This window comes from Barbatula barbatula, assembly GCF_947034865.1.
Source record: "Barbatula barbatula genome assembly, chromosome: 20".
In the NCBI taxonomy this organism is placed as follows: domain Eukaryota; kingdom Metazoa; phylum Chordata; class Actinopteri; order Cypriniformes; family Nemacheilidae; genus Barbatula; species Barbatula barbatula.
Genome location: NC_136783.1, coordinates 4,469,267 through 4,490,317, shown reverse-complemented (window position 1 = coordinate 4,490,317; position 21,051 = coordinate 4,469,267). Strand labels below are relative to the sequence as shown.

At 37.7% G+C, this 21,051-nt stretch overlaps 1 protein-coding gene across 2 annotated transcripts in view; it reads left to right on the top strand.

The window, feature by feature from the left end:
- Positions 1-157: 157 nt before the first annotated feature.
- LOC306909440 (band 4.1-like protein 1) overlaps positions 158-21,051 on the top strand; it is a 79,557-nt gene continuing 58,663 nt past the window's right edge. The window contains exon 1 of one of the 2 annotated variants that reach the window (XM_079483144.1): positions 158-427. The gene's annotated coding sequence lies outside the window, so the exon portion shown is untranslated. The remainder of the gene's footprint in view (positions 428-21,051) is intronic. The other variant, XM_079483143.1, reaches the window with a different exon arrangement.

Below are 21,051 nucleotides of genomic sequence, written 5' to 3'. Positions count from 1 at the left end.
GAGGTATACGGTTGTATCATGGTCAACAGTCTTGTTATAGACTGACATCCTTTACTCTTCGTTGCAGTAGTCGATTACATAGGCTAATATCAGATTGTAATCATTAACATGAAGGTTTGCAATAATGGGACTCCAGAACATCCAGCCTCTGTCTTTCATAGAGAATTGGTCATCAACCTGACACGTCAAAAGCAACTCGCATGCCCAGAGATCTCTTCCAAACAAGTCTGACTCCTACATCCCTCCCAGTGATGTCCCACCCTTCACCCGAGCTCTGTTGCTCTCAGTCACTCTAGCTCTCCCGTACGGTCGGTGCTTTACCGAGAAACAGTCGACGGGATCTGGGCGGGACCGGATCGACTCCAGTGCGCTCCGTTAACCACCAAACGTCCATGATCCACCCCTGGACGAGCGCTTGACAGCTCAGGTAAGTGATAGAATCCGCCTTCTAGCGCAATGTTGAACTGCGTTTAGTGATCGAAACTGGCATGTGTTTGTAAACGATCGCCTTCTTCTGTTTTACTGTACACGTCTGCTAATGTTATGGCAAATATGAATGCGGGTGCTTTTGGTGGCGGTCATTGCAATACTCATCTGATCGCAGGCAACCACTTCGTATAGTCATGCGCAACACTGCCTGCTTTCAATCTAAGGGCGCGCACGGTGTATCCAAAATGAATGTTTGAAACCGTTTAAACAAGATGGCATACGCACAAATAAACCATTTATAAAATGCGGATTCGAAGAAACTTAGTAGTTAAGAAATATGTGACCATATTCATATACACGGAAGCTCGCAGTCACAGTCAGGACATCCAGTTTGCGGCTGTCATGACAGAAGGCGATCGCACTTGTCATTCCATTTTACAGTTTGATCTTGTAATTATTCTTACATATTCTGTTTAACGCACAGCCAGAATTGTCAGGTCTACAGTCAAGTGAAACCGTAACAGGTTTAATGTGATGCGGTTGATGCTTCAGTGTGTCACTACATTATGCGTACATGACGCGTACAGTCGGCTAAGACACCTGCCCGGTTGATCAAAATGTTCTTGCCTTTTATGCATTATAGGCATCGATGCGCTTACACGTGTGCGTGCTTTTACGTGCTGTAATTGCCATCTATGCTGCTGTACATAGAAACATTTCATTTGAATAGAACGGCATCCCGCGTTTGCAGTACATTATTTACAACATGTTCTTTAGACGATCACGCTTTTAATGCTTTTATGCATTCAGATCACACGTGCCAGGGTCTAATCTACAGCTAGAGAATATCTCAGCGTTGAGATGAATGAAGATGAATCAGATTGTGCTTCCCTGTGGTGTTTCTTTATACTAAAGAAAACACATATTGGTGTCAGAATCTCACTGGGCTTTTTACTCTTTGTTTGAAATGTATGAGCATCCAATTATCAAGTGATTTGCAGAAGAATGGATAGCACTTGCAAGGTTTTGAAGCACCTTCAATAGTTTTGCGTTGAAGCTTTACTGTGTGTCAAATGTGCTTTTATACCTATGGGTTAGATTGTCTCTATAGCACCAGCAAGAGGGTGAAACTATACTTACTAACTGGCTATTTACCAATAAAGGTTTGTAGATCCTTTGAAATGTCAACAAAAATTAACTTTCACATTCTTGTATTTTGCAATGGAAGGTGCTCAATGAATGTATTTACTTGTATTTTGTCAGTATGCATGCTTCTTTGGAAACGAACCCACAACCTTGGAGTTGCTTGCACCAAGCGAGTGAGGTGGCACATGTAACATTGAAAAAAAACACATTTATTTTCTTATACACAGTATTCATAATCTTAAAATGATATGCATTCTTCTTGGCAAGGCTAAAGAGGCTTGGAACCTAAATAAATATTACCGTTGCTAGCTTAGTGGGTTCATCTTAAACTGGCCAAATATGAGTTGATTTATCAGCCTGGCCAATAAAATATGCCTTTCACTACTAGTTATGTAAGTCATTTCATGCCGTCGCTTATGACAGCTTTGGATTGATTCATTTATTCATCTTCCCCCTCAGTTTGACTGCCAGTCCAAATATCATTATTCGATCCCGAGCCTTATTATAAAATTTGCATATAGTGGATGTTTACTATGATGTTTCTGCCCTTGCTTGACTGTCAGAAATGCATTTCGAGTGCCTACGTATCCCGCAGATTTTACAGCCTTGGAGTGACCAAGATACATGGAAACCAATTTGAGTGTTTACGCTATTGCGCTGCATGTGACATCTCCCTCACGAACAGTTACAAACACCCAGAGGGGCTGCAAGTTCAGTCAGGCGTCATGTAGACCACAGCGCTGCAAAACAAGCTCGACCGAAAACTATTTAAGCTGTTAGAGTGTACAGTCTTTATATAGGTAGTTAATAAACTTAGGAGGTTTATTTAGTTCTTCTTATCATTCGCGCAAGTGCAAGGACTGTATTGAGGAAAGACTGTGACTCTGTCATCAACACTGTGTAAACACATTCTTGTGTTAAGAAGGCATAACATCTGCTCTCTACTTTAATGTAACAGTAAAAAAACTGGTATGCCAAGAATGCCTGTGCCAGTTACACAGTGGATGTTGCAACACAACAGTTGATTGTGTTCCTCGAAATAGTTCTACAGTATTTCATATAAAATGCACATATGGCTTTTTTCTTTTTTTTCTTTAGCTGAACTTGATTTAACTTGCCAAACCTTCTGCACATACATATTTAGCTGTTACGTAGGCAGGAATTTTCCACCTTCTTAGCTGCAACGCAGCACTGTGTTGATATTTCTTCAACATTCTGGTTTAACCCCAACATCATTGTTGCATTTGTCTTGTATAATGAAAGGTTTTCTTTTAACTAAAGACACAAGGAGAGCACAAACACATTCACTCCCAAATTGCATTTCATGAACCCGAGATTTTACCGAAAACTGTTTCACTCTTTAGTGCTGCTTTTAAAGCACTGGCAAATATATTGATTTAACTTTAAATATTTATATATAAGTGTTTTGTGGTGGGTGGATGGATGCTGATTTTCTTTGTTTGTCCGTGGCAGATGTAAGGCTGCGTCTTCATTGTGCTTAATTTAAATATCAGCCCGCGCTGTGATGATTGAAGTGTTTTGTGTTTGTGCTATGAACAACAGATATTTCTTCAGATGTTATTTAGCCACTCATTCAAATCAGAAGGCAGATTGTTTCAATGAAATGAGTGTACTCAATCACACAAGGCTGTTTTGATGATATATGAATACTAGCGCTTTCCTCTCATAGAGGATGCTGTTGTTGCTCAGTGGTTGCTCCTCCATATTTCAAGAGAACTAAGTTCTCGGGTTAACCACGTTCACACATTTGGGAGGGGCTTTTATCCAAAGCAACTTGCAGTGCATTCAAGGTATACATGTGGGCTGTGTATGTTTTCTGGGTTGCACTGTGGTATCGTTGTCTAAATATCAACTTTGTCTCAAATGTTTCTTCCAGGAATTCCTTAGGAAATGTAACATTAGACATTTTTGCCATAAAGTAATTCTAAAGTAGTCCCCTCTATATGACATCTATTTTTCTTTCTTATGGGACAGATACACATTTACATATTTATGTTAAACGGGGGCGATTCTACGTTTTCCATATTAGGGGGGCTCAGCCTCCAATGAGGATATATATAGGCTATATATATATATATATATATATATATATATATATATATATATATATATATATATATATATATACATACAGTAGCAACTCTCTAAGTACCACATACTTTTTACATTACTAAAACAAATAATTAAGAAAGAATATGCAGAAAAAACAAGTTATCGTTATTAAAATATCACATTAATCAGTCAATCTGCACAAATCCATATAATACATGTCACAATCTGCTGAGTCCTTATTTAGTAGAAGGAATAACTTGATGTTTCCCTGCCATTCATTCTGATAAGCGCGAACGCTGTCACTTATGTGCATGACTGCGTGTTCCTCTATCACAACCACCGTATGTTTTAAATGAATAATAAAAGTACTAAAGCATCTGAAAAACAACAAAGCTAGAGCTTCTAGGTCCATTTTTGTGATTGGAACTCAGAACAATGACTTGCACAGCCGCACCAGCCTGCTTGTTGTCTTTCCGGGGCTCTCAAAACTATCGTCAGCTCTCTATAACTAGGTGCAAAAAAATCAAACAGCACTTCATTCACGAATGACACATTTCTGTGTGCTACAATATCATCAGGGTTGTTTTCTAAAGTATGCCGTCATTGGTGTGAAGTGCTTTTATTTAACAGTGTGACGAGGGGTGAACGTAGACAAAACTTTTTACAGCAGATGGGAAAGGGTCTTGTAGCACCCGCATCATAGTATGTAAGCTGCATTTATAACAAAGACTGGCAAAGAAGCAGATGCCATGTTAATTCACACCACTTGTACTTTGCTTCTGATGTTCACTCCACTCTGTTCCGCTGTGAACTTTATAATTCGCTAAATAATGTAGACTGCTGCCTTTTTCATAATAAGAGTTTTAAAGAGGACTATGAAGCGCTCACAAATTCCTGTACAGATTACGTAATTACTCACAATTTTTAAGGGGGCTAATCTAGAACTTGTGTTTTAATGCTTTTTGGTGAATCATCACGCCTTTCATAACATATTAACAGTCTATGCTTGGAAAGAACAGATTCATAAACTCAAAATGGCCCATAGAGAGAGGGAGAGCGAGGGAGAGAGACTTGTGAATGCAGAAGACAGTCTGACAGCTGAAGCTTGAGTGACAGCACGGTCTCTCTCTCATCTGAGTGTCAGAGAGCGATGGCTCACTGCTGTGTCCCTACAGAAACTGCATCTGCCTCCATGACACAGTGAATGTGTTAGGAATTCTTGGGAGAACTTTTATGTCTCCTAGAATGAGAATAAAATATTTATTCTACCCATTGAAGCAATATGGCGTGAGCAAGTGTTTGTAATGGGATATACTGTATCAATACGACTGTGAATTGTCCCAAATACTCCAAGGAAACACAGTGTGCCTATATGCCACCATAATGGCTAAATTGCGAGTGTGATGATAATGATATTTTTTTTATACAATAGTTCAACCGAAAACATGTAAATAGGTAAAAACACACATCTCTCGGAACTACTTTCTTAGAGTACAAAGTTACACCAACATATCTGCTGTTGCTGGTTCAAACAGTGCATCACACCTTGCATTATTCATGTGAAAATGTCACGTTGTAACTAGCACTTGGAACGCATCACATCTTCAAACTATTTTACTTACAAAATATGATTTCCAAATAAAACAGGATATTCAAAGAGAGTTAAATGTTGAGAGGAATGTGATTATATTCATATAGTCATCGTGAGAAGTTATTCAAAAAAAGAAGTGGATGGTACGCCAATGGAAGTAAGCAGTTTAAATTTAGTTATAGAGTCATTTCAAAGGTTGGTCATAATATGATGAAAGATTGCAAAGACAAAACATTCTTTTAATTTGGTGCACCCATGATTTATGCATAATCCAGTAAAGACAGGTTAAGAACAAATATTTACTGTTAAAAGTTAGTATGCATTTTAAGATTACATAGAACCCTTATGTTTAACCCTTGCATGATGTCTGTGGGACCTTTTTTCAATGTTTACTTAAAACAAAATAATGCTATCGATAGTTTTTTTTCAATCTCAGACATTTACATGTATTCAACATAAATGTTTTTTCACCGTTATCATAGATTTATGTTTTATTCTCTCTCCTATTTTTTAATCTAGAATCTAGAAAAAAAACCATAAAGGGTAGCAATTTGTTTACAAATGTGATTTAAGATAGGTTAATGGCAAAAATGACCCATATACACTTTTTTAATGCTATAGACGCATTTTTGGCTGTATAGTGCCATAAAATCATTAATACACATTCTGTTTCACAAAAGGTTCTTTGTAGTGGAAAAATGTCCTTTAGAGAAGAAAGTAAGATATAAATGGTTCTTAGATGGTTGTTTGGGGAACAAAAATAGTTATTCTGTGGCATCAAAAATAGTTATTATGTGGAAACCGTAAACATCTGTAAAGTATTGTATATACATTTTTATGGCTGCATTGATTTATAAATAATGCTTTTGGTCCACTTGAACTTTGAACATTGAGTGTTCGATTTTTCAGCCTTTTAAGTAGTCGAAAATGCACCAAATTACAGAATCACCCTATGTGTGTCAAATGATATACTGTCTCATATTTGTATGTGTGAAACACGTGGGACAGCCATTTGCAACTCAAATGATACGTGTTTGACATGACACTCGGGACTCTGAGCATCTGTGGTAATGCTGCAGGTTGCATGTTCTGCATCTTCTTTTGAAAACGCACCGTAGACATGAGTACTTGCGGTTGCTGTATGCCCTCTAAATGCACGGGTTCATTTACAGTCACTAAAGTGCTGTGAATGTACTGAATCAGTCATTATATGAGTGCTTTCCAAATCTGTAGCATAATTCATGCTTTTCTTTTGTACAGGGCCTTAGTATCAGTACGTCGTTCTTAAGAATATATCGCTAAAAGGTTTCGGGAAATCCAGCCCAGGTTAGTGGAGGTAAAGGATTCTGTGTCTACGGGGAGTTTGGTGGAAGTTTATATACAGTGAAATGAGCTGAAAATGAGAGCTGCGCGTCTTTGTGATTGGAGCTCAGGCTGTGGAATGTTTTCACTGTGTTTGTTTTCATTGGAGGGCATTTTGGACATCATACAGAAAGCAAAAGAGATAAAGCCTACTGACTCCAAAACCTAGTGACCTCTGTAGGGTAAGAACAGTATTTGCTAAAAATAGTCCTAATTAAAAATATGAATTATAATTATTGTACTTATTTGTTGTTTTGCCGTTATAAGTATTATACTATTGAACACTAACACGCCAAAGTTTATTCAAAATTAGTTGTATGTTTAAAAGACCACCGTTTTATGATGCTACTTGTATATGTTGAAACCAGTCAGATGAGGTTCCATCTCTCTTGGCATGATGCCTATGTAGGCACCGAGGCAGCTGGGTTTTGTATCACAGTCTCTGTGCACTGACAGCGTGTTATGGAGAATTCCAATTGATCTCTATGTGTGAATGCTTTGAGCCAATAGCACAGACTGTGCCTCTTTCACGTGAGGTTTAGAGATTTCCAAGTATCGATTATGTCTAATGTATGGCAGCATTGTAGGTAAGTGAATCACAGTAATGTTGACCAACAGCAATCATCCACATTTCCTAGTTTCAAGGGGACGCACATTGAAAACCCAGATGTTCCATTTGCTTTCAACATAATAGAGTTTAATGCAATATGTTGGCATACTCTAAGTGCAAAGCTTCCTCCCAAGATCACTAAAGACTGTTAGCCATCAAACTATTACGCACATCCATTGATTAAGGGTTTACGGATTCACATTTACATTTATGCATTTGGCAGACACTTTTATCCAAAGCAACTTACATTGCATTACCCTATACATTTGTTTCTAAGTATGTGCAATCCCCTGGGATTGAACCCACGACCTTGGTGCTGTTAACACCATGCTCTTACCACTGAGCTACAGGAAAGCTAGAGTCCTACTCAAAGCGATTTACAACATGCTAAACAGTACCGTCAGTTTTACAAGGCCATGCGACTTGGATGATTAAAGCTGGAGTAAGCAATGAACAACAAGATTTCTTTTTCAGAAAATGTAACAAGCTTTTGCAACTAGTGTAGAATGTTTTGCACAATGTTCACACACCTAAAATGCACTGTGAGCAAGTCGGTAAATGTGATGCTCATTCAAAAAAAGCTTCGCAACCACCTAGTAACATTTCAGCATCCAGCAATAACACATAAGCAACCACTTAGTAACATTCCAGCATCCAGCAAGAACACCCTAGCAACCACTTAGTAACATTCCAGCATCCAGCAATAACACATAAGCAACCACCTAGTAACATTTCAGCATCAAGCAATAACACATAAGCAACCACTTAGTAACATTCCAGCATCCAGCAAGAACACCCTAGCAACCACTTAGTAACATTCCAGCATCCAGCAAGAACACCCTAGCAACCACTTAGTAACATTCCAGCATCCAGCTAGAACACCCTAGCAACCACTTAGTAACATTCCAGCATCCAGCTAGAACACCCTAGCAACCATCTAGTAACATTCCAACATTCCAATATCCAGCCAGAACACCTTCGCAACAACCTTGCAATACCTAGCAACCATTTAGAAACCCCTAATCATCCAGAAAATGTTATCACTCAGATCATCTGCAACCACATATAGTGTTTGTCTGTCTGTGATTTATTACCTACAAACCCCAAGCTTTTAAAATATTTATTTAAGGTAGCCTATGGCATTTTCAAGCTAACATTAAAGTTGTGAAGAAGTTAGAAGTTATGTCGCCACAGTTAACACAGAGTATGGTTGCCATTGCTATTCAGTATTCAATGGGGTCATATATTCATATAGAAGCTTTACATTTATCGTAACAAAAAATGTCTTACCTTAAGATCAGTCAGATGTAGATAAAATGAAATGGTGCATTGTTGTTGGTGCAAGAAACTTTGACTTACATCACACAGTACATGGACCTATGAATAAAAACAATGCTAAGGAATGTTATTATTGCTTCCTTAAATTTACACATGACGTATTGTTGAAACACACAGTGGTGTTGTAATATGTTATGGTATTCTATCACACTGGATTGACAAATACATCCGTTTCATTTGCCCTTCTGTGAGAGGGGCCTGCCAATGCAAATAAAAGCCCAACAAAGAACTCTGTTGTGAGATGTGATGAAAGGGAACACAGAGTCAGCCTATCTGATTTAATGTGGAGAAGGAAAGACTTTCCAGGATCAAGTCTGTTTGCCAAGCACAATCATAGGCAGATGGCTGATGATGGAAGTCTCATTTCAGAAGCTAGGTGACGGATCAGATATCTCCATCTTCAAGCACCGTGTTGTTGCATACCTTGAGTTTACTCACACCAGGAGGATACGGATGTTTTGAATCCATCTTAAGTGTTCGAGGAGAATGTGTTTTAAAAGTACAGTTCGCTTAGTACAGTTCTATCAATTACTGCAATGCAAAAGTTAAACATTGTTTTGCATAAAGCAGTAATACGGTTTATAGTGCCCATGGGCTGTAAAGGTCTATAAAAGACCAGCAACTTTCTAAAAGAGTCATAGAAGTAGTCTATAACTCTTGCAGTGTATTTCTATAAGCAAGGTTGTCAAATCCTGCTGTTTGAGTGACACGTCCTGTAACGTTTAGCTCCAACCACAACCAAAGCTAAACAAGGTGTAGAGGAGTGCCTGAAAATTACAGGCTGATGTGTTTGATGAAGGCTGGAGCTTAAGTCTGCATTTACAGTACATGTATTCATTTAGCAGAAGCTTTTATCCTAAGCGACTTACAAATTTCGCATTATACCGGCCCCCCTCTGAAGAAGATTTCTATACGTATCCTATACACAGTATCTTTGTCTAAGGAACAGAATTCCATCCACATTTTGGTCAATATTTACCAAAGAACACAAAAAGCAATTGCATTATGCAACCTGGTCTCATAGGAAATTAACGTTACACGTTATTATATTACGTTGAGGTTTAATGAGTTTGAATTTACTCAGACGTTGTATTTTGTGTACTATTTCGTACGCACAATTTAGATGTATTTGAGCATGTAACCCTCCCTGACAGTTTGTATAGTATACAATATAAAACCAACACATAACATACGGAAGATACGGTTACATGCTGCTTTTTCAAAAAGGGCAATTATTCCATGCTTTCTGAGGCCAAAGAACAGACCAGAAAGCGATCACCTTCTCCGTCCACCATAAAACTCCAATCCGGACCGGCACTGCTGCCACAGTGACAGAATTTAAAAAGTGCCGCTAGTGTGTGAACTATTACGTCAGCATCGACAGTGAAATGGAATTGTCTCTTGTGTGGCTTGTGACAGGTTGTGTCATTACGTTAGCTTACGTTAGCTTATGTTATGAAACGGCGTTGGCTGCGTTTGCATCGCTGACCTTGAGCGTACACGTTAATAAAACATGACTGGGTGCATTCCTGGAGCGCGATCACTCACACTACTATATCGTACGGCTTCAGAAGACTCGAAATGCAATGAGACCTGTTTGTTTACGGTTTTTGGTCAGTTTTTGCAATAAATACTAATGTCTGACTTTTATATCCTTGTTGCGTGTTTATGTGGTTGGAAAGTGGGTAGTTTTAGGTTTAGAGTAGGTATGTGGTCCTATGAACTGAGTAGCATAAAGATTCTTGGGTTAATTCTTCATTTGTTCACTCTTAAAAAAGGTGCTTCACAGCGATGCCATAGAAGAACCACTTTCAGTCAAATGATCTTTAACCATCTCTTTCTTACCTTTTTATAATCCAAATATATAAAACACTGTATTAAAACACGCACACAGATATTGCATTCAGTATTTGTGCATTTTCATTATATTTAATTAAAAGGGATTTTAAGTATATTTTATATTCCTTAATGCTTTAGTTTACCCAAACATTTCTAATTTTCTCATCCCCAGTCCCCCAGTAGCTTAATTCAAGATTGGCACTGTTTTTTCAAGAAGATATATGAAGATGGTTGAATTAATGAAAGTCAAATTAATAATAGTAAAAGACGCTAATAAATGCAGCACATCCCTGCCCCTTAACATTAAACTGGCGTCTTATAAAGCGAATCAATTGCTCTGTGCAAGAAACTGAACTCTATTATCTTAGATACCGGACCGGTGTGGACAAAATGTAAAATTATAATGGGTTATTTTGCTTTTCTAACGTCTTTGGTGAGTGTTCCATGGAAAAATAACAGCATTTTATATGTTTGGAATACCATATAAATTTGTAAATAATATGAGCTCTTTCTTGTTCTTCTCCAGTCAGGTTTTCTGTAATTTATTGTCTGTTTTTCAGAGAACTTTTGGGCAGATTTGTGAAGTGTGAAGCCCTGAACAAATGTTGTTGATTAAGGGACTTTGTTGTCATGGTAATTATCTGAGTTGAATGGTCGATGATGAACATGAGAGCCAATCACAAAGAAGTTAAATACCTCAACTCTTTTAAAATCTTTCTTCATTTGGCATATGTTGTATCCAAAGTGGTATCCCATTCAGTGCATTCAATGCAGAATATTTAGGATATACCTTCAGCCAGTATGAATTTCCCCTGGGGATTTATTTACCCATCAAGTCATCCTCATAGCAACCACTTGAAACCTCTTGGCATCCTAGCCACCATTCAGAAACCCTTACCAACTGCCTAGAGGTTATCTACAGCCTTGATATTATTTAGAAAAAAAGTATTTTAAACTATCAGGCCTGACAGATATCTTCTTTGAAACTTTGCTACATAAATAAAGTTTGGTGCTTATGAATTCACACTTTATAGTGGCTTTAGTACTTTCTTCTTCTTTCTTACTTAGCTCATATTTTCCATTCTCTGTCATGACCTTTGGATTGCTGTTTCACTCTGCTGCCTGTATTTTTCTTGACTATTTATAGCAGGATTCAACCTGCAATCTTGGCTGACCCTGTAGCATGTTTTGGCATTTTCTTGTTGTGTACACTATGTCAGGACATTCACCTTTCTCTGCATCATAAACATCTGTAAGCAAATTCCTCAGGCATGAAAGGCATCGAATGGCAGTTCAATCGTGCAAAGCCTGTTTAAGTGTTCTTGTTCCATACGTGATGGTGGCTTTTCATTTTCATCATGGGAAATGTAACTTTGTCCTTCAGAAGGGCGAATCATGGAGCCGCGTCTCGTACCTGTGAGTCAGCACATTTTGTCCTTCTTTCCATCCTTTATCACCAGCTGAACAAATCAAAATTTTCTGCTGTGGGCTTTGGCATGTGATATGTTTGTAACTTGTATTCTTTCCTGCTTTTCTCATTGTCTTAGCTTTGACTGCATGTGATATGATGCGATAAGGAAAAGGTTACATAGCCGAAGGATTACACAAAGTTGTCTTTGATGCTGAGAATGAATGACACGTTATTATAAATTGGACAGATCCAGATCAGAACTGACTTGACGAGTCGGGTTGGAGTGCACATAATAATATTTAAAATTGTGTCGACGATTATATTTTGTTATAAATTAATATTTCATTTTATCAAGAAAAAGCATCTTGTATATAGAAATATTAATACAAATATTAAGTCTGTTTTTGGTACTCGTTTTATAAACACATTAATATTGCATTGCCATTTTTAGACCTTTTTAATCAATTTTATTATTATACGCATTATTATAACTTCCAACTTCATTCTACAAGTTATACAAAGTGCAACTAATGTCAGTTTAATATCATTTAAAGTCAAATGACTTGTAAAGCCAAATTGATCCAATTTAAGAATTTAAGGCAGCTTTTTTACACAGTAAACCATTGGGTTTTTTTTCTTATTGCTGTTGCTGTCATTTCTAACAAGTCACTTGCTGCCAGCTGTTAGAGCGGATTTGAGTGACTTGTTGCATTATTACACCTTGTTCCCAAACATAAATTTCAGTAAACAGGTATTATGCTGTCTTCGGGTTGCTTTGCTGTGAAATTGCACAATGTTTTCTGTATGAGAGACCCAGGCAGAAAGTTTTACAGTGACTCACTGATAATTACTATCCCGAGAGAATCCATCTTGGCACTTTCCTGCCACAGAGGTTTGTAAGCAAGGCTTCAAAGGTTCGTCTCACAGATCTACATACTGCAACAACACGGCCTAAAAGTCCCCGACTGAATTATTGTCACAAAGATAAAGGAATGTTCAGATGAACTGGGAGTCTTTGATTATAACCCAGTGTTTCAGCATTTAGGATAGACTCCCATGTGGCCTCTGTGCTGTTCTCTTTCTGTACGGTCTGTCAATATGATATCTTGGTTACTCGCTATTTTGGTGTGATTGAATTAATGTCATAAAACGGATTTGCTTTCATTTGAGTACCCATGAACAGTGCTCTGGAGTTGAGGAGAGACCATTTTTGATGGGAATATTCTCAAATGTGAGCAGCGTTTGGCTTTTGAGAGACACAAGACTACTCCCTAAGCCCTTAGGGATTGTACCACAATCTCCAAACAGGCCAGACTGGTTTCTCGCTGGGTGTAGTGCCCTGTCATTGCTTCTCTTAGCTTAGACAAGGATCGGATGGAATTTTTCACATTATAGGCCTACATATGATTTCATTCTTAGTTCATTTGTATTCGAACCTAACTCACAAACCTTCATAGAACACCATTACTGATAGCAACCTACATTTTTCAGAGATGGCAGATGATGTGCTCTTTAATGATACTGTAATTATGTTCCTGACAGATGTTTAATGTGTTATCATCTTTGCACAGTAAATTAATACTACTGGGAATCATAAGTATAGACAACTCTAACAGTTAATACGACTAAATCCCATGAAAACATTGACACACACTATCATTTCAAATAGAACAGTCCATTTACAAACTTTCAGTTTACAAACTTAAAAATGTTCCACCAATGTGCATCGTATTGAAAAATAATTATTTGAAAAAATATATTTTCAAAATAACATCTCTCTCCGTCTGTTTCTGCTATCAATATGCCATCACAGATTTGATGTGACTTCCTTTGGTTGAGCACAAACATCAAGATTTTTAAATGAATGAGTTCTCAATTCCCAGCCCTAATCGTATTATAAATTGTAACAATATTCATCATTGTAACAAGCAGGGCGGAACGAGAGCCGTGATGGAACGGCGGAGGCCGGTGACGCGAGTGATAATGAGTGTCAGCTGCGCCTTGCACCCATCTCGCATCTCGCATGGAGGAGCTCCGGGAGCATAAAAGAACGAGCGACAGGAGGGTACAATGAGAGAGGACCAGGCCTGGACTTTATGTTCTGTTTTATTATGTTTGTATGGCCGGCAGTCGACCGTCTTGCTTGTTACAATCATATGTTATAATCCTTCATAACCACACCTTTGAAGAGCATAATACTACTGTAGGTAACACTGTGGTAACTGAGGTGACCGTTTATCAACAAAAAACATCATGCTAATAACAATCAATTTAATGCATAAAGAATGCCATTGTGATCTGTCATAATACACAGGCAGCAAACAAAGCGCCACTCAATATTTTGACAAGGCTTTACCTCAGAAATATAGCCCTTATTTTGCCGACAACACACCCTCAGCACCTCCTTCATTTCTACAGGGTGAGAGCGTTGTAATTCAAGTGAGAACAGTGAAACAATTTACTAAAACTGAATCCACCCACTGCCATACCTGAAATGCAGCTTCGCTGGACTTCAGGCTGATTTGAATATCATTTGTTTCAGTGTGCTTGCTGTGTTTTCGTCCCTGCTGTGAGCTCTTTCAAAGGACCCACCCAGGGTGTAGTAAAGCTATAGGCTTTACTGCCATCCAATAGTTTTTTGGCCATAATTATGAATCACATTTTAGACTTGAGGTTCATTAAAGGTGATTAACGGAAAGCTATCATTTATTACCTGACTTTTACACCGTAGCGTGATGGAAGCTACGGTTGTTTTACACGGTTAAACCAAACCCTCATTCAGCGATTACACCTGCACGTTTGCTCAGAGAAGAATATACACCTCTGTGCTCAATGCCATGACATCACCAGCACTCTCTCACACACACACACACACACACACACACACAGGCAGGCACGTGTTTTTGCACATGCTCCTCGGCATGCAAAGATGCCTTTTGGGCGGCTTGCTCTCGCTCCTGCGTAACGCTGCAGTAAGCAACCCCTGTTGGCGATTAACGCCTTCATTTTTTAATTGGAAATTCGCAGGAATCTGTAATCTGATGACATCGCTGTGTAAACTCTCTTTCAGCATTACATCATTCATAAGACAATGTACCACACTGCAGCCTCGTTCATATTTTTACATTTTTACTTGGTTTAACTCCAGATTCGATGAGCCTCATTTGAGGCCATTGCAATTGCACCTGTGTTTGCATATTCTCTATTACGTAATGCCTCAAGTTGTTATGTTGCTTAGCAACTACAGTATTAACAGCCTGCGGTTCATATAATGAAGGATAACGCGGTACAGTACTTGGATGAAGTATTGTTTATTGTAAATACATTGGTGTCTGTATTTGGTTATCTACACGGCTCTCCGGAATGCTTGGTTCGAATTAGTCAGTCATGACAATCTGAAGTTTGTTATTTCCGGAAAACAACCTCTGACACTCTGGGTACTCCGTGTTATCTTGACTGACGTAGTTTACTTACTAATAAAATATAAACATGCACAAATCATAACATTTGAGAATTGGAATATTCAACAATTATTACAATGATTAACCAAGATTGCATGTTTGCCTTAAACCCACTAGGCTTTTAATGGGATTACATTAGTTACATATGAGATAATGAAATAGTTGAGTAACCCTGACCCTATTCCCAGCAAGGGACTTTGCTTAATCTTTTTGGGTTGGTGTGACTCATCATTTTAAGTCTTAATCTTTGTTATTTCTCCAAAAAAGTCTAGTTTACCTTCATGATAAGATGTAAGATGTTTAGATTAATAAGTTTATGTACTTTACACCTAAAATACAGAAACAACGTATAGCTGTGAACTGTTAAAGGGTTTCTTTGTTCACTGAAAGCATGAACGTAAATTTCTTTTTACAACAGAAACAAATAAACATGACTAAACAACAGAGTCAGACATTAATCAGTCATTAACTCACTGTCCTGAAACAAAACAATATGATGTTAATGTATAAAAGTATCAGACATATAAATATACATACGGAATCAAAGAATGTAAAGAAAGCTATGAAAAGAAACAACAATGTGAAGAATCAATATGAACTGTCTTTAACATTCATCCAGGAATTGGCTTCGCTAAAATATAAAACAAAGATATTAAAGTCACATAATGGAACTTTAACAGAACTTCACAACACTGCCATAGAGTAATGTCACACTAACAAACTTATTTGTACTTATACTGTGTAGTTCGATTAAACTGCGCAGTATGCACATTGAGCGTTTGTAACACACACACATAATTATATAAGTACTTCAATACAATTGTTTTATTAATCACTAGCGTTAGCCGACACAGTCGTGTCTGCAAAGTGACAGCATGCACAGAGATCTTGAGCGCGCTTTTCCGGCCTACGCCAGTTCGCCTCGCACAATGCTTCCTGGAGCTCTTATTTCAAGGCAAGAAAAATATTTCTTACCCAGGTATGACCCTTGTAAAGCAACGGTGATACTCTTGTCTTTCGAGTCGGCCTTTCAGAAGTCAAACCCACAGTATGTCTTATCAGTTTATCGTTGGCTTTTTCATGTTTACTGATGCTTGAGTCTGAGTATACAGATGCTGTTAGTATTGCTCACAGTCTCTGACGTTGTAAACACATATATTGCTTTCAGCTCTCATGCACTGAACCTAATATGGACATGAATGAGTCGTCGACAGGGTATGGATTCATGTCTATAACTCTCTTTCTCTTTTATGTTAATTTCTCATATCATATCAGTCTGTCTTTGGAAATGGGCCGCATCATAGAAAACAGTGTATACGCTTCTTTCAGGATCATTTTCCTCATAGATTATCGCCTAGGCTATGATGATATAATAACGTACAGTTCTAATCTTCTGCAGTGTGCTGTAATGTGCACAGAATGTGATTTTGTATGCAAGGAATATACCCGGATGACCTGCTACATCTGCCAAAACTGTGCAGTACCCAACAGAGCACGCTGTGCTGGGTACAGTATCCCACAATGCAATGCATTAATATTTCAAGTGTGACGAAAGCCAGATATGCTGTTTCTTTCTTTATTTTTTGACTGACAATCGGTTAATGTATTTTGACCATTTTTAAACATTTATACAGCTTTCCTGTAGCTCAGTGGTTAGAGCATGGCACTAGCAATGCCAATGTCATAGGTTCGATCCCCCGGGGTTTTGCACATACTTAGAAACAAATGTATAGCATAATACATTGTAAGTTGTTTTGGATAAATGTAAATTTCACTCAACCCCAGCTCTCCCTTAGCACCTATTGAAACATATGCACATAAACAGCGAATTTTCAGAAAACACCTTAATTTTGACTTTACGGTAAAGCCATGAGCTTGAAAACAAACTCCCGTCCACATTTACACATCAGCCTTTTTCAGAATTAAGCAACTTGGCCAATGCAAATGATGGTTTACGCAATTTTCACATACAAAGAGGTTAGGCAACTATAATAGCGGTGGTTTACATACTATGTATAAGTGTTAAAGGTACTATAACATAAAAAAGTTTGAACATTTAGAATTACAGTTTTGTGGCTTTAAGTCCATCGGTATGACCATTTCTATACTAGTACAAAGTACACAAGTAGTCCAATGAAGAGTCTCTTTGGGGAGAATGGGATGAGCAGATCAATATGTTCTGCCCCAACCTCAAGTTTCAATAGAAAATACTTCCACGCCAGAGAGAAAACAAAGGTCAGATCGAGAGTGAAAAGGGTTATGAAAAACTACATTACAACTGTTGTGTTGTAGGAAATCTTGCGTAACACTATAAGTGGACTTCAGGGGAATAATGAACGAGTCTAAGTGTAGTCACGCATTTCTGTGTTGGTCTCTGTGCGGTGTTTAAATCGTTCTCTCCCTGCGTCTGTGGCCTCTTGCTTTGGGTCTATCTGAGACCTGCCTGCTAAATTGCTCAATAATGGAAAAGAGAAAAAAATACACTGAGGAGAATGAAAAAGGGACTGAAATAACATTGCCACGAATGACAAAGCTAATCTCCTCCTGTGTTCTCGCTCTCTCTGTGTGTCACTCCCCTCAAAAGCTGCCAGTGAATGAAGTTTTTGCTGGAGGGTCTCATAAGAGTCTGTCAGGGTTTGACAGGCACTTTGTGTGAAGACATTATGTGTGTGAAGTCTTGTGTTTTTTACAAAAATGGGCCTTTTCTCACCATGACAGTATCTCGATTTGCAGAAGCATGTGCCAATCGAGGCTGGCATATCTGCAGGCCAACTCTTTTAAACGCTCTATTGTGTGTTAGCTTATTATACAGTAGTGCCCTGGTGACTTCCATAATGCTCTGCAGTCACTTATGCCACTGATTCCCAATCTGGAGTATACTTTTTTTATCATTTCGGTTACTGATAAACATACAAAATTGAATTATAATGCGTATACTGTAGGCGTACTCTTTCTGCATGAATAAGGCTTATAATGCATTAGTATGCAGACAGTAGTGGCAAAAAGTGACGTTCAGACAGGTGACATATATATGCTCCCTTAGGTTTGATAAATGCATTAAAATATGAGGTGTATGGCAAAAAATAGACAAACTTTAAAGGTATGTAATGGACAATATTATAAGGCAAAAACACAACATATGGTTTTATTCAAGTGTGTTGTTGTGTGTATTTTTTCTCCTAAAATTTTATTCAAAGCTAAACTTCAATTCGTACCCCAAATACAACCATGCATCATGAATGCAAAGTTTTTAATAAATTTTTAATAATGTAGTTGAATAAAATGCAAAGATGTAGCTGACCAAAGCTGGACTTCAATTTTGACCTCCACTGTACATCCAAAATCTTTCCTGTTCATGGCACATAAACCAATATGAATGGAAAATTGTTAAAAAATATAATGACTAAATCAAGTAAAAACAAACTTTCTTAATAATGCTGCTTTCAAGAACAAAGATATAAAATATGTTAAAAATACCCTATATTTAGAAGGAAAAGGGGTTGTGGAGAAATAATCAGACAGGACTGATTCTCAAACCCAGCTTGTATTTTGGATGAGAATCCTCTTGTCAAACATCTGTTTGAATGGAGTGTAAACACCGGGCTTATGGGCTGTTTGTTTTCATAAAGCTGGCCTCAAATACCCTGCGGCGATGCAGATACCTGAACTACCTGTGGTTATCCACCTGCTTCATAAGCTCATTCCCCACACATATAATATCGCTACGGCGTTAGCACTTAGCTTTTCTTATGAAGTCTTCATTATAGTTATTTGATATTATAATGCAAAAACTAAGCCTACAGTTTTAAAAATGGAGATGTCTACAGCCTCTGAAGTCATTTAATACAGTTTTGTTGTTTATTGTGTAATATTTGCTTATGCACTCTTGTTTTTCTTTTGGCTGTAAATGTAATAAAGCCTTAATGTGCATTTAAGTTGCACTATGAAATATTTCCATCTTTCTGTGTCTGTGGCAACTGGAATAATTTGTACTTTAGGTTTAGAGGAGTACTGTTTGCCTTCACAGTGAGTACTTGTGCTCAGATGGTCTAGTTTTGGGTATGAATCATCTCACTTCTATTCAAATCGGTTTTAAAATATGGTGCTATAAAGTTTGTTTAGGGTCCAACAGTTAAATTTGAATAGTTTCTAATTTTGTCAAGTAACTAGAACAAGGGATGCTACTATCCTAAAATGATAGTTTACCTAAAAATGAACATTCTGTCATACTTCTTTCAGCCTCATTCCAAACCTTAATGACTTTCTTCTGCAGAACACAAAAGTTAAGAATGTTGGTTAGCCCACATTTGTCTTCTGCAGAAGAAAGTAACCAAGCGCCTGTTTAAACGCACACATAGGAAATAGATTTAAGATGTTATAAAATACAAAACTGTTAAAATTGTATGACTCGCCCAATCCCCTTCTTGCGGGATATGAAAGACAGAGAAAGCATCTTAAGAGACAAAAATTTTAGCAAACATTGGATTTGGATGTTTTCGAAAGGATAAGTTGACTGTTGTTGCACTATTTTAAATGACTTAAAAACTATAATTTGCAACAAGTTACTTAAAGTAGTTTCCCTAACATGAATGAACGGGATGAATGACCGATGACAGATTGGGAAGTGATCCTGGTTTGGACATTTATATTCAATACGACCTGCCCCCTGCTAATAATTTCAAAAGCTCAAGGTCAAGCAGATGACTTTGAGGTTTACATATTTGTTGATATAAAAGCTGTGTGACTCTCTTATTTTCATTCTGAGATGTTTTGACAGAGCTGTCATATACCCGCATTATTGTGCTCTTGAGTGTTTTCGGTTCACAGATGGGTCGATTGGGTTACTGACAGTCTATTACCTTCTCTTTTGTTTCATACAAAGTCGAATGCTACAAGAGCAAAACACAACCTGGAGATAAATGTCAGAGCAGGGCAAGTAATCTTAAGACTGGACTTTCATCTCTGTCTATCTTCCCATTAGAACAGCAGGGGTTGTACTGAACAAGGTCTCTCCGCAAGGTTATATTTTAAATCACTTTATTTCAAGGGTTTCACAGTTTTTCATGCTACATTTTTATGTAACTAAATGAAAATTGATAGACAAAATAATAAGGACAAAATGCTTAATGGATTTGTTGAGTTCACTTATCATTTATTGTTTTACATGCATTGGCCTAGTTGTACAATTTTAGATAATAAAGGAAATAAAACTAAGTAGCACTTTGGGGGAAAAAATGCGAAAGTATGTTTTTCGAGTCCAACATGTCAAAAACATCATGTTTGTTTATAATCAGAATTGCCAATTTAAATGTCAGTGCAAAAATAAGAAAAGCTCTATAATAATTTCTTAGCAGATGTCACATGGCTTGATATTTGTTATCTAATGGAATGGCATTTTCGGCATAAGTGCATAGGCACCATATACTGTATGTAGAAGGAGGCTGAGGTACCCCCGGCCTAGACTTTCGCAAACTTGGTTGCCAAGCAACATCATTCATCCTGGAGGGGGGACAAAGTGACCTTTTATCTTCATTCCTGTAATGTCAACTTCTCATTTTTACCGTGAGCACAGCTTGACTTTGAAGAGGGGAATCTATGAAAATATTGGTTTAATGAAATATCCCTGTTATGTTTTTAACATTTTCCTCACCAGCTGTGCTTAATGTTAACTGTTTAGTTTAAAGGTGACGTGTCTAATTGCTGAGGAAGTCTATAATACCTTAGAGCCTTCCAAGTCAAATGGAAGCTTATCGGCTACTTCACTCTTTTAAGAGCTCTTAAAATATATAAC